General features: G+C 38.4%; 1 protein-coding gene across 5 annotated transcripts in view; it reads right to left on the bottom strand.

Moving 5' to 3' along the window:
• Positions 1 to 15,150, bottom strand: part of GHR (growth hormone receptor) — a 132,256-nt gene that overhangs the window by 80,728 nt on the left and 36,378 nt on the right. For 4 of the 5 annotated variants that reach the window (NM_001001293.2, XM_046905279.1, XM_046905280.1 and 1 more), the window contains one exon: positions 1,469 to 1,553. The gene's annotated coding sequence lies outside the window, so the exon portion shown is untranslated. Of the gene's footprint in view, positions 1 to 1,468; positions 1,554 to 14,704; positions 14,809 to 15,150 lie in introns of all 5 variants that reach the window. The other variant, XM_046905281.1, reaches the window with a different exon arrangement.

The following is a 15,150-nucleotide window of genomic DNA, read 5'->3' as shown; positions in this document are numbered from 1 at the left end:
TTTCCCAAGGATCAGAGTGCTTTCGTTCTTTCTGAAAGTTAAAACTTATTAGCCTTCATTTACAAGCATCAAACTGAAACAGAACAAAGTTAAACAAGGTGGCAGGATCACAGAGTGTACCAGTGGTGGTACTCACAAGCCTGTCCAGACTCTCTTTTGAAGTTGGGCACTTGAAGAGTGAAACATTTCTTGCACTGATGTTTGTAGAGGAATAGAGACCTGGCAGCGTAGCTGGAGCATGGCTGGTTTGCTCAGAGCAAAAAGTAAGGAAAAGAATGCATAGAAGTAGCTTTCTGTATGGTTGTATCGCCGTAATTCAGCTATACGATGAGAGAAGAAAGCATGGTAGGCACAACAAAAAAGACTTTGGTTGAGAAGGTCCCTTCTGACAGTAGGTTATGTATACTCTTAATTACAAGCAACTTTTCACTCCTTTGACCTTTTTATTTTCTTAGTGGAATTGATATTTCCTTATAAATTTTCTTGAGTGCAGATTCATAGGACAATGAATACACCCAGAGTTCAACCATCTGATTTCAGAAACTTTAGAAGGACATAAGAGTGTTCTACCTGTTATATCAGAACGTCTTGAATTTCTCTTTTATTAAATAATGTTGTATTTGTATACACTTACACAGGAGTAGTCAATTAATATCATAAAATTGTTACTGTACACAGATAACAGCTGTAAAGTCTTACATAACAATTTAAAGCTAGATAACAGCTTTTCAGTTCCACAGCAGAAGCAATCATGCATTGGGAAACCTTGCATCACAGCATATTTCTGTTATGTGTTTGATTAAAATTTTGCACCTACTGTAGTTTGATTAAGTCTGCAGAAATGCACTCCAGATATGAATCAGAATCACCACATTAATTCATACTGGATGCCACTTAAATGTCATCTAAACAAAGATTTTCTATCTACTATACTCTAGAACAGATTTCCAAGTTCTCTCCCTCTGGAATAACAAGGAATGTTTTCCCACTTGTTTTAATATTGTGCATTCAAAAAATTAGGCAATCAATACTTTAAATAACTCCATAAATGAAAAGTGTCCCATTAACACATAGTAAAATAGTTTTTCTCTGACAAGAAAAAATGGCTTTCAAACACTTTTATCAATTATTAAGTCATTTGTCTCAAATGCTGGACAATAAAGCTCAGCAGAAATGAAAATATCAGCTTACATCAGGATGAAATTGAATACCCTTAATTCAAATACTTCTGTTTATTATTATTTTTTTCCTGGGAGGAGGAAAAGTGCAGTGTAGGAAACTAAGCTAAGGGTTGTAATCTCAATCAAAATTCTATATACTACTTACTACCATTATGGTCATCTGTGGGAATGAATCACAGGATTTGTAAGGATTACCTGCAGAGCACTACAGGGCTCTACTGATCATTATTCTTAGACAACATCAATCATTCGGTAACTTGCAGGTAAGAAAAAAGTTAAAACACTACCTCAAATGTCAGCAGGGGGTGGATGATGCTTCACACGTCCCTCAGCTCAACTGCAAAATGCGGCCTTCTCCAGCCATCCCAGCACCTACACAAAATCGGGGGGAGGAGGGGGAAAAAAAAAACAACAGATGAGTTTTGGAACGTAACAGTGACGGAAAGATGACAGAACAAAATCCTAGCGGAGTCTTGTCACTGTCCCTCTATGGGAAAGGCATCTTGGGAAAGGCCCCCAGCTGGGCAGCCTCCACAATGGACCAAGAAGTGCACCTGGGCTTCTCACTCAAAAACTAGCAGCTGCCTGCAATCCCTTTGTCACTGGGGGCTTGCCAAGCAGCAGTACCCAACACTAACTTTGACATTAAAATGTACCAACACAGATTTAAATGGTAAAGACAAGTCAGGAAGACCTGTCAACACTCATTATCAGTATATATCAACAGCACAAATAAGGTGGATTGGAAATAAAAAGCAGAATTATCATGAAAAGTGCATGGATGAGTATATCACATTCCTAATATTTTAGACAATAAACTATAGTGTACAAACTCATGAACTGCTAATTTTAAGAAAGCAATACTGTGTTTCTCATTCAAAGGACAGTATGAAACACTCTAAGGAAAATGGCATTTGTTTTGTCCAGAATTGCTAAACACATTACACTGCTTCAGTATTTGGCAAAGCAGCAGCATCTAAAATGGCCCTGAACTAGTGGCACTTCTATATTTAAATAAAAATAATTATTAAATCAGTATGAAAGTTAATTTCTTCCCAAGGAAGAAGTCATCAGTGACATGGTTTAATGGTGGATTTGATAGTGTTAGGTCGATGGTTTGAACCTAGTAATCTTAAGGGTATTTTTCAACTTACATGATTTTAAGTCAGTATTCTTTAGTGTTCTGAAAAGTTGGCAATGGTGCCCACATTCATTGTTTATTTCATAACAATTTGGTTGTTAGTTGGTGGAACTCCCTCAAGACAAGAGTTCACAGTGAAAAAACACTGAAATAACTGCATGCATTCAGACTGTACACACAGGGCCACACTGCACTAGCCCTAACAAGAAGTTAGTATGTCACGTAAGAGTTTTCCTTGGCTGAGTGCAAGCACTGGCTTAAGAAAGAACAGCAGAAGTTTTGATCTATGCCCACAGAATTTCCAACTTTTAAAGTATTTTTTTTAAATGTATGCACAGATGCCTAAATAATGAAGATTTGAATGCAAAATGAGACAGAGTGAAAATGCTATATTTCTCAGATACTCTTTAGCACAATTTGTAGAACGCTAAGTGACAACCGTGTAATTATGTTAAAAAAAAACAACAGCAAACAACTACCAGATGGGAAATCTTTAAACTGCACATAGAACAAGATTACACAAATGTTTGGCAACATGAAAAGGAATCTTCCATAAATAAATAAATAAATAAATAAAATAAAAAGTAATAGAAAAAAAAATCAAGAATAATATGTAATAGCTATCAAAGAGAAAATAAATCATTCTGTGTATCATAACTGAAGTGAAATCTGCAATCATGATTCTCCACAGATATACACTGTGGAACAAGATGGTAAGACATGGTATGCCTTTACTTATTACCTCTTTCACCTTTTGTAATAAGCACAACTAATTTTGCACCTCACAGAAAGAGCCCACTCTCACATTTTCTGAGGTTGAGGATCTCACTGTCCCATTTTAACATCCTCCTAAGAAGTCTTAAAATGATTTGTAAATTTTGGAGAGATCTCTTAATCTCACAGAGAACAATTGATCCACGAGCCACAACCCTCATTTTCTACAACAAAGGACAGTTCAGACTGAAGAAAACTGTAAAGACTAAGGCAGCTGTTGACTGAAACAGGTTAACGAGGACTACTGACAAATCCCTGTTTCAAAACACTTGGTACGGTATTAGCAAGTGGAAATGATCTCCATGTGACAAAATCAGAACCCTACTACAAAGGCAAAGGCAAAATTCTTCCAGCAGCCTTTCCAAAATATTTTGAAATCCTGCTCAATAACAGAGAAGATCTTAGCTACTTTAGAGGCAACAAAAGGGACATGCCCTAATTTCTGCTAAACTAATTGTACTCTGAATGTTTTGTTTCAGTCTGGGTAGCTACTTGTAATAGCACAGGGATTCCATGCAGCAACACTGGTAATTTGCAATGTTGCAGTTTAGAACAAGCCAAACAAGCGTGAAGACAATCACATGCGCACTTGATTCTGACACTTTATCATGTGTGAAAAAGAGGCAGTACTGCACACAAGATAATGAGCTATATCTCTAAATGGCAAGCAGCCATGTTTCCAGTGGTTCTTAGAAAAACTGCAACTTCAGCGAAAGAAGAACATGGATTAGCAGGAAGAAACTACAAAGATAATGATTTTTTTCACAGACGTTTTTTTTTCCCCCACAGGAAAAGTTATTTATTCTAACCTATGCGTTAAACAAAAAGATTGCAGTACAGAGTCAAAATGGAACCCATCCAGGATTCCTTTGCCTTCTAACTAAAAACATGCAATTCTTTATTGGGATGTCAGGATCTGTGTCCATTTCATCTCCTCAGCACCTAATCTGAGGAAATAATAAACCTGAGAACATGAGACGAACACAAACATGTCAGAAGATTTTTTAGTCTTCAAAACAGTAATCAAACAATTCCATCTTTGTAAAACCATTCATGGTGTTTTCAAACAGCATTCTGTGGTTGGTCTCAAGGCAGGCAGAATGAAGTGCTTCACTGGGTATGAAGGTAGGAAGGAACCTGTTGCGCACAGAGGGAGCTAACTAAAATTAAGCTGTTGCTTAAAGGGAATGCCTATGCAATGCATTGCATCCCAGGAGATCTCAGCCATACCAGACAGGTAGACATCTTACTGTGTGTACAGCCTATTACTTCCCTTCATCAAATCAGCTGCTACAACGCAGTGCTGCTCAGAGAGCACTAACTCTGCATTATGGTTTGGATGTCATCAGAATAAAGGGAAATGCTGTGGCCTCACTACTCCAGAAGAGAACAGGCTCAAGTTTTCCCATTTCACTTGTTAACTTGATAAAGGCTGTTTCATCCTCAGACTGAAGAGATAAGGTAACTGTAGCCACATACCAGCACATAAGTTTTATGTTCTGCTGTTGCCTTTCTTCACTTCAGTGTGTGTTCTCTCAATAACAGAAATGGGAGGGACAATGCCCTAAGACTAGACAGAGGCCAAGTGCTGTCACTTCATTTATATGTGCTTCCAACCACAAGGCAATGTGCCTGCTTTTTGGTTACGTGCGTATGTGCACATTTATACAGTCACGCTGACAATATATTACAGTATTTATTTCAATTGATCTTGAATATAATAAGGCTACAACTTATGTGGACAACTTGACACATGCACCAAATTTGAATCTAAAAACTAAGATGAACGATCTAGGCTTATGGCTGAAAATGCACAGTTAGCATGTCTCTAAAGCTCAGCATTAACTTGTGGTCACTTGAATTGTCCAGAGAACTTACAAAGTATTCTCAGTGTGGTTTGCATACTACACGCTTACATAAGCATGTACACAAAAGTGTGCAAAATCAAAACCAGCTTCATTCTTAGATTCAGAGGAAGCATGTATATGTGTTTGATCTTTAGCTATAAAAAATACAACGGAATGCTTGTAATAAGCCACATGCATATATATGCCCACGGGACTTGAAGGAATGCACATGAAAGTGCTGAGGAAGCTGGTCAATGTCACTGCATGCAAAGCCACCCTCAATGTCATCAGAAAGGTCATGGCAATGTGGAGAGGCTCCTGAGGATATTGGATGCGTATCACTCCCAATTTCAAGAAAGAAAAGATCCAGAACTAAGGACTACTAATTATTACTCCTGATCCCTAGGGATTTCAGCTTGATCTCCTGGGAAGTAATGGAGAAAATAATCCTGGAAAATACTTTGAAACATACAAAGTACGAGAAAGCAATTGTGAATAGACAGCATGGTTTTATGAAGGAAAAATCATATCTGACAGCATTCCACAGTGAAATAATTAGTTTGCTGCATAAGGGGAAAACAGCGGATGTTATCCTGAGTTAAGCATGGTTTCCAACACTTTCTTCTCTAAAATTTTCACTGACAAACTAAAGAAGTACTGCACAGGGAAGCGGATTGTGAAATGGACTGAAAACTGGTTAGCATACAAGGCTCAAACGTGTCATCAGTGGGAAAAATTCAGCAGAGGATCAGTCAGTGGTAGAGTCAATATTCAATACTGGTCAAGAGTTAACTCTTTGCTGCAAGACATCCGTAGCAAATCATAGAATCATAGAATGGCTTAGGTAAGAAGGGACCATGAAGATCATCTAGTTCCAACTCCCCCTTGCCATGGGCAGCGTTGTCAGTCACTAGATCAGACTGCCCAAGCTCCCATCCAACCTGGCCTTGAATGCCTGAAGAGATGGGGCACCCCAAATCACTCTGGACAACTTGTTCCAGTCTCTCATCATTCTTTGAGTAAAAGATTTCTTCCAAACATCTAGTCTAAATCTTCCCTCTTTTAAAGACATTCCTCCCTGTTCTGTCACTGTCAGACCATGTAAAAAGTCAGTCACCTTCCTGCTTGTAAACTCCCTTCAAGCACTGGAAGGCCACAATGAGATCTCCCTGGAGCTTTCTTCTCTAAGCTAAACAAGCCTGAATCCCTCAACCTTTCTCCATAGGAGAGGTGCTCCAGCCCTTCAGTCATCTTGGCCATCCTCTGGATTGACTCCAACAGCTCTGCAGCCTTCCAGTTACCGTGGGCCTGAGGCCTGGATGCCAGCATTCCAGATGGGGCATCACGAGGGCACAGTAGTGGGGGACAGTCACCTCTCTCTCTCTGCTGGCCATCCCTCTTTTGATGCAGCCCAGGATACAGGCTCATGTCTAGTTTTTCACTGATCAGGTTTCCCAAATACTTCTCTGCAGGGCTGTCTCTATGAGTTTTTCTTCTAGTCTGTGCTTGTATCTGGGATTTTGCACTTGGTCTTGCTAAACTTTATTAGGCTCTTTTGTTCCCATTTTTTGAGCACGTCCATGTCCCTCTGGATGGCATTTTCTGAGGATACACGTAGTTTCACTATGTTGTTGATGTTGAAGAGCACTGGTCCCAAGACAGACCCCTGTGGGACATCACTTGTGACTGGCCTCCACCTTGATACAGAGCCGTTGGCAACAACCCTCTGTCTTTGACGTTCCAACAAATTCTTCATCCACCTAATACTCCAGCCTTCAAATCTATATCTCCTCAATTTAGAGATAAGGATGTGGTGCATGACCGTGTGAAAGACCTTGCAGAAGTCCAGGTAGATGACATCCGTTGCCCTTCCTTTGTCCACCACCAGTGCTGTCGCTCCATCACAGAAGGCAACCAGATTGGTCAGGCACATTCTGCTAACGGTGAAGCCATGCTGGCTGTCTCAGACCACCTTTTCATCTCACATGTGCCTTAACATCTCTTCCAGGAGGATCTGCTCCATGATATTTCCAGGCAGAGAGAGGAGTCTTGCTGGGCTGTAGTTCCCCAGGTCCTCTTTTCTCTCTTTCTTGAACATGGAAGCGATGTTTTCCTTCTTCCAGTCACTATGGACTTCTCCTGACAGGCACAATTTTTCAAACAGTGGAAATTTTCAAATATTTTCAGATATTCTCTTTAAAGAAACTTTCATACACTATTAAGCCCTCCCACCCTTCTTAAGTTCAAACTTCATACTGCTACAAATTATTTCTGTAACACAATAACTGACAGATGATCAACCTTATTTGCCACCATGAGCTGACTCCCTGAATTCTTTAATGAACTTTCTCTGCAAGGGGAGTTTTTCAAGGAAACACTAACAAAACGCAACAGAACCTTCTAATCTCTTTTCCTTTTTTTTTTTTTTTTCTTCTTCTTTTCCCTCTGTCTCAATCCAGATGTTTTTTTTTTTCTTTAAATCCTTTTTTTTCCTCTTTTCCTTCTTCAACCCTTCCACTTGCCTTACCAGCATTCCCTGAATGAGGGATCATACTCTTTTTCCCAAACAGAGCCTTTTTTCTCCCCCTCAAACCCTTCATATCCCTGGGGGTCTAACAATAAATCTTGCCCTTCATATTTTAAATAGTTCACAGAACCACATTTCTGTTCTGACAAATTTGGCAGACTTTGCCTTCTTGACATCACAATAACTGGAACATCTTAGCAGCACTATGCTAAGGAACAACTTGTATTTGTTTTGGCACTAACAGTAGGGATGAAAGGTGAATTTATATTTTATACTGTATTATGCTTACACAAGTGTAGCTTGCGGACAGGATATCTCAGGATAGAGTTCGGAACAGAGCCAAAAACAGGAATTACTACACCTTTTTGGGTTGTAAAACGAGCCATCAGCACTGTTAAGGTTGTAAACAGATGAGTAGTCCAAAATTCTTAGGTAGGTTTAATACTTCCCTTGACATACAATGTAGATGTTGTGCTGTCTTATCAAAACAGAATTCAGGCTGACTTGCATGAGCAAAGCGTGTCATATTCTCATCCACAGCTGTTTATGTTCTTGAATTGAAGGGATGTTATGAATAACTATTTAATGCTTATGCAAAGTATTTGGAGAGCTGGGCAGCTCGAAATCCTGAATTCTACTAGTTGAAACTGTTGCTGACTTATCAGTAACTTAAAAGGGAAACTTATCCATTAAATTAATGGAGATGTACCAATTACAAGCTGAGAAGAAAACCGCATTCCTGGATCATTGTGCCAGTATTCATGTGCACCATTAAAAGACTAACAAGCTTGAGAAGAACAGAAATACGGAAAAAATCTTATACTATGCCTGAAATGAAGTGAAGATCAGTTATTTACTAGAAGCTGAATTAACAAAACCTACATCCAACTTGCTTTTCAAACCCGGTGTCACAGAATCAGGGAACAGTTTGGGTTGGAAGTGACCTTAAGGGTTCCAAGTTCCCTGCTGTTGCCACCCTCTAGATTAGGCTGCCCAGGGCCCTATCCAGGCTGTCCTTGAACACCTCTAGGGGTAAGGCATCAACAGCTTATCTGGGCAGTCTCACAGTAAAGAATTTCTTCCTAATGTCTATTCTTCTTCTTGATTCTCAGCTCTGTCTACTGGATTTCACAGAAGACTGACAAAGACACACATTTTTCATAAGATTTTCAAAGATTTTGTAACCTCCCCAGGAAATCTAACCCAGTCCATGACTATCTGTGCCAGTAGGAAGGTTATGTGAATAATGTCCTTCTTTATGTAAATCAATCCCTCTATTTTTCTTTTGTCTGTCCATAAGTGTGAAGAACAGGTTATTCCCTACCTTTCTTATGATAGTCCTTTACTTATGCAAGGACCACTACATTTCACTAGCTCTTTAGATTAAATAAAACTATTTATTTCAACCAATAAGCCTTACAGACTGCTGATCATTTCGAGTTAGCCCACGACTTGTGTAGCAGTCTAAGGTTTTACCAAAGCTAAGCTGAAAGGATTACTTCATGTAGTTTTCTTTTAGTTTTGTATCTCCTACTTTATCTGTATTTTTTCTAACACAATGGCATTGTTGACTCATGATCAGCCACATCCAGATAATTTTGTGCAAAACTGAAATGTCTGGCCTTTGAATAATACCCATCATCTCCCACCCCTTCTTGTTTAAACAGTTCTAAGTACAAGAATTACATATTAAAAATAGGGGGAAAACGAAGTTGTTAATTTTAACTAAAGAATAAAACTAATGCAAGGATAAAAACTGTGGTTCAGGGACGGCAAGACTGTGAGGGACTGCAGCACTGTAAGAAGGTAGAAGAAAATATTTTTCTTACATATTAAGAAAATCACCTATTAAATGAGTGATGCCAAAGTAATCACTGCTTTACAAAAAAAACACATAGCATATGTCAATATTTGGCAAACTGTGAATACAGAAACAAACAAAATTTACTGGATCAAAATCACTCATGACTAACCAGCACAGTGTGAGAACAGTTCAGAGCTCAAAACTAAAGAACTTAAAATGGAGGAGAAATACAAAATTTACTTTAAGCTAATTTATATTTTAGTATATAACTCGGTCAACGTTAAGATCTCTGTGGCTCTTGTTTCCTCTCTATTCTTAGGAATGGTTTAAATCCACACTTCAGAAGAGTGCTTCTGAGCACAAAGAAGGGAGATTTGGTAAATTTTTTGGCACAAATTAAACTGAATATAATGTAACCTACATTTTAATGTAATTTGGTCATTAAGTGGTGCAGCTGCTATTCTAAGCATTAATATGGTTCTTTGTTTTGATATGACTGGCTTTATGAGTTCCTCAGGTAGCTCAAACGGCTTCAAATGATGTGCTATCTCTGAACTAAGATGGTGGCCACTTTGTTCAGCCTTCTCATGCAAACCCAATAGCAAACCCAAAAAGTTCAGGTTATTTTATCCCAAAACAGCCATTCCATTTTCTGCCTCAAAGCCTCACTGACTACTAAGTGACTGTTTCATTATGTTTTTTTTCTTCCAGAAAAGCCAGCTCTTATCATTACATAGATCACTTTCAGCTCCATGTGTCTTAGATTTCCCCAATGCAAGAAGAAAACAGAACTCTTGATGAGCACTCAATGTAGCAAGAGACTATATATGCATACTTTGTTTATTTCCATATTCTAAATGTACTTTTATTGTAGCTCTCCTCTGTAACTTCTGATTAAAAAAAAAAAAAAAAAAAAAAAAAAAAGGCTACATTTTCAGGAGATAACTGTTTAGGAACTCCATGGGAGCTCTGTCTGCACTCTTAACAATGTTTTTCCAAACTTTTTTTTTTTTTTTCCAAACCAATATACACTCTAAGCAGTGAAGTTTGTTTGCGTTATGATACTGTACCTTTCTCTGCCTTTAGAAATGTAATTTAGTGAAAACCACAAAGCACACCTGCAGCTGAGATAGTCCAGCTCACTGTGGATTTACTAGCTGCCTCTGTGAGAGCTCCACATCACACCTTTTGTTTTGAAGACAACATGCTGCCTATCTGGTGCAGAGTCCAACTCCAAGAGCATAACCATCAAAAACTAAGGTTTATTTACACATGGATAACTAGGGAACAGAAAGTATCTGCAGCAGGATAGTTTTTGTGCATGTGTGACAATTAACACAGGGGACTGGTGTGAAGAACTCCTTCAAAGCATGTTTTCTCTGAAGTGCCAAGTGAGACCACGAATATTGTGTAATTCACTTTTTCAGCCAATTATTTCTGCACTAATTTAGACATGTTTTCTCTTCTAAAAATATTAAATCAACAATCTTAAATCAGACTCGGGAATTCAAAGCGGCCTATTTTGAGGGCTTGGCAGGAACACCATTGATGGCAATATTCAGACAGATTCCTGCCTGTAGCCAATATGAGACTATATTAGGAATATGAACTTACTTAGGTATTTACATATATATACATATATAATATAACACAGGCACGTTTCAGCAGTTCTCTCAGGTTTGTTTATATGCTATATGACATAAGTGGTAAGTAACAGCAAAAAGTTAATCAAATTCACTTAATACTTTCACTGAAAAGAAATGGGAAGTGATTCCTTCTCCCATTTCAGTACACATAGATCACAAGGCATTCCCGAAGACACCCCTGTATGCCAAATCAGATAATCTTTAATAACTTCCTCATGAAACACTTACAACTTGTCAGTAAATTATGCCACTAAAAAGTGAATACAATTTGCCATTTTCTTGCACTTCTGAAGTATGTTTTCTGATGTGTTTTTAAACTTAATTACATCTGTATTAAGGAGAACTTCATGTTACCGAAACTTCCAAACTGAAATTAATGCCTCCTATTTATTTCCATGGAAACTACAATAAAGCTCAATCACACTATTTGGTAGAGAAAATTATTGGCTACAAAACACTGTTTTTCAAACCAGTCACCACCACAAGCTATGCATTTTCACCAGCCATTAACAAGTGCCTGCATGCTGAGCTTGTCAAAACCTGTACAGCCACCTGGAACATGACTTGCCCTTCACTTCACTGTTCCCACCACTGAAACGCACCACCCACTGCCTCACTGTGCTCACACCCACTCTTTGGTCTCTATAAACATTCACTAATCAATGACGAATGTCAAAGGGCACTATTTTTTCCCGCATGGAGGAATTCAGTGATGCATCCTGCTTCATCCACACTTTGATGTCAGACACCAATTTGTCAGGCTGCCCCTCTGCTTCCACCTGTCACACAGCAACAACACGTAAGAGGATGTTGGTGGGAGGGTTCAACCTATACTGCCATACCACCAACATTCAACTCTGACGTCATGGGCCATTATCATAAAATAGAAGTCATTACTTTTGGAGCAGCCCTTGTACAGAAAAAGTCTAAAACAAGCAGATGTGTTTTGTTGGTTTTTTTTTTTTTTTAAATCTCAGATCATTTCAGAAGTTTTCATAATAATGGAATAATTGATGCTGAAAGTAGCTAAGTGGGAGATGTTACAGAGAATGCTCCTGGGCATAATAATTACTGTCTCCCCATAGAAATAATGTGCATTTATACAAATGCAATTTATGATTCATTGTTCTTCAATTTAATGGTAACTTTAATACTGAGTTCATTTATACTGTACCCATTTTTCTAAGTCTTTCCTCTGAATCCTCCTTAATTACCAAATCATTAATTTAATGAAGCTCTAATTTATCTTGTCAGTGTTTAAGAAGCTAGACTAAGGGATGAAGAGTTATACTATTAGTTATATTACAACTCTCTGAAAAGGTTAATGAAAAGTTGTTATTTCTGTAAGCAGTTCTGTACTGAGCATAAAGAAAAGCGGTTTTCTTGAAATAAAACCCAAGCACAATCAAAAACATAAAATACTGAACTCAAAGTGACAAGAAATGATCTATACAAAAAAACAAAAAATATATTGTAAAGAAATCATTAAGAAAAAATTCAAACAAATTTCAACTGAACGTTTTCTCCTCAGCTCTGGGGTATGGCATTTTCCCTTGACAAAAATAATGAATCAGAACAGCAAACAGCAGCTAGTTTGACAGAGCAGCACAGATTATACATCCTATATCACCTTCAACATGAAAAATGACGACGACGACTACACAAATGAGACAAGTATAATTTTACTACTTGGTCACAAATCTGAAAAGCCCCTCCGTAGGGAAGATGTATGCAATCTGCCTAAAGCTCTGCTTGCTTCTAAAACCAATTAACACTAAGTCCTCAGACCATGTGGTGACGTCAGGCTGTTTTGACAGTTCCATGGCCTGTAACTTTTGAGCTCCTCTGAGAGTTCAGTGATCTGGTCCTCTTTGAAATACTTCTTACTTTGGTTGCTGATTAGTCAGAGACCTAAAAAAAGAAACTGTTACAAATGCCCCGGGTTGCAATAGAGATGTGAGAAACAGTGCTTCTCATTGTGGTTAAGTGCTTTTCTCCAAACAGCTCATGCATTTTGTATGAAAATGAGCAGAGAGAGTCAGACTCGGACACCGAAGCAAGCTGTAGTAACCGTGACACGAACCTGCAGTACCTCTCCTGTACCAGTTTTTTCCTGAGAGTAGCAATCTGTTCCTGTAATCTCAGCTTAACCAAGGACCATTGGGAGAAATCAGAAGAGTTTCACCCAGCAAAGAATTGAATTCCTTTGATAATTTACAGAGGCAAGTAATTTTCAAGCACCTGGCGAAAAGCACATCATCTTTTTACAGCGGAACACGCGGACACCACACTTCAAACTGCCCTAGCTGCCACAATGATTATCTGATACGTCAGGGTTGATAGGTACAGCTGAATGTCACGACCTTCAGAGCTATCTTCAAGAGGCATTCATACTCTTGACGAACCGCTCCTAGTCATCCTTCAGATGCTGGATGAAGATGACTTTGCAGACTGTGACCGACAGTGTGCTTCCAAAAAATACACCTGTCACTAAGAAAGTGGTGCATTTAAAGGGACAAACCTACTGCAGATATATGGAGTTGCGACAGTGCAGTAAAGAGCTCAGCTGACACCACATTTTAGACAAATTGAAAATGGGTATCTAAAACAGCCCAGAAAGAGGCTGAAATGAAACTTGTCCAGAGAAATCAGGAGTTTAATAAAGCACTAGTCTATTATGTACAGTTAGCTCAAAGACAAGAACACCTGTACAGTACGGGCAAGAGGGAAGACAAGAAAGACTTGTAAGTTGCCTAACTCTCCACATCTATTTACCATGAGCTAGGAGACAGTCTGAGGCAAACATTTCATACTAACAAGGAAAGACCCAATGTACCAAGATCCAGTGATGAGCAGGAATGTTCCATGGACAGCACATTCTATACCAACCTGCCTGCCTCCACACCTACCAACAGCTCAGCTCTCCTGATGGAAGCAATGACTGAAGTGTCATTCAGACTGAATTGGAAGTGTCACTTTGCCAAAACGTATGGAAATCTCATTTGCCAGGACAGCCTGCAAGAGGCCCAACTGCTTTTCCACATATCTGAAATGCTCTTTGGTGGAATTAGCCAGAGCACACTGAGAGAACTGAATAAACTTTGTTTCCACTTTTATTTCTGAGCATTCAAATTATTTGAAGGTATGAATCCAGGAAAGAGATAATTACAAGGATTACTGTCTAATATTTTTCCAATTTGCTTACTTTTGTTTTTTAAGACAGAAGGGAACACTTAACTACTGAAACAGCTTTAGATTGCTTGAACAATCTGGATATTCCTCTCCAGTGGAAGGCAAATTGTTTTCTTTTCTATTTTGACACCTTCGTACCATTCCTTTTGCACTCTGTCCTGCTGCTCCCCTCTCCCTCTCCTTCAGGCTTTCTTCTAACCTTTTATCATATTCCACCTCATTCTACATACCCGCTCGGTATTTCTCTCCTTAAAAAACTCTCTGCCTCCTTAATCTAGAACTATTTCATCTTTTTCTTTTTTTTTCCCCTCAAACTCATCAAATACAGTGCTTTCAGTCACTGTCTGGAGGCCTCACCCTCCATTTCTGAAGTCCAGATCTTTTACGCTTCACCAAATTTTCTAAAACTCTGTTCCTGAACAAAACTCAGAACGTGATTCCATCACCAGTCTTGTTCACTTTTGGCCATGCTCCCAAAATCTTACAGTCTTTTCTTATTTACTGCTTCTACAGAGCTTCTTATTTTTCTATTCACAGCATTCTCACTTCTTCTGTATCTTGAGAAAATCTCGAATCAAAACAGCAACTTAACTGATATAAGAAATCCTCTTGCTGAGAATACTGCTCCTACATTTTGCTCCAAATTCATCTGTCTTGTGCCAGGGAAACGTAGGAGTTGCAGTAATTCAGAAACAGCTGTAAATCCAAAGTGAATGTCACAGAAGTGAGATGCAAAAATGTGAAATGCATTTCTTTCATTAAGTTTTTACCCAATTCAATGTTATATATGAAAAGAATGTTTTGTTTAAAGACGATTTTATCTTTAAAGTTTGATCTAAATCTAATTTTAAAAGGTGAAAGGCTCAAAAAGTTTGATGAGACAACATTTAAAGACCGAGAAAACATTAAACAAAACTTTTTTGTGTGTGTGTGTGCATTTGTTTGGAGAAATTCAGATTTTTTTTTTTTTAATTCTCACTAGCCTGATAAATAAATTACTCAAACAGCTCTTGGAAGCTATACAAAACAGAAAGCATT

This window comes from Gallus gallus, chromosome Z (genome assembly GCF_016699485.2).
Source record: "Gallus gallus isolate bGalGal1 chromosome Z, bGalGal1.mat.broiler.GRCg7b, whole genome shotgun sequence".
NCBI lineage: Eukaryota > Metazoa > Chordata > Aves > Galliformes > Phasianidae > Gallus > Gallus gallus.
Note: the sequence above shows the minus strand (reverse complement) of the source record. Positions and strands in the feature narration are given on the sequence as shown.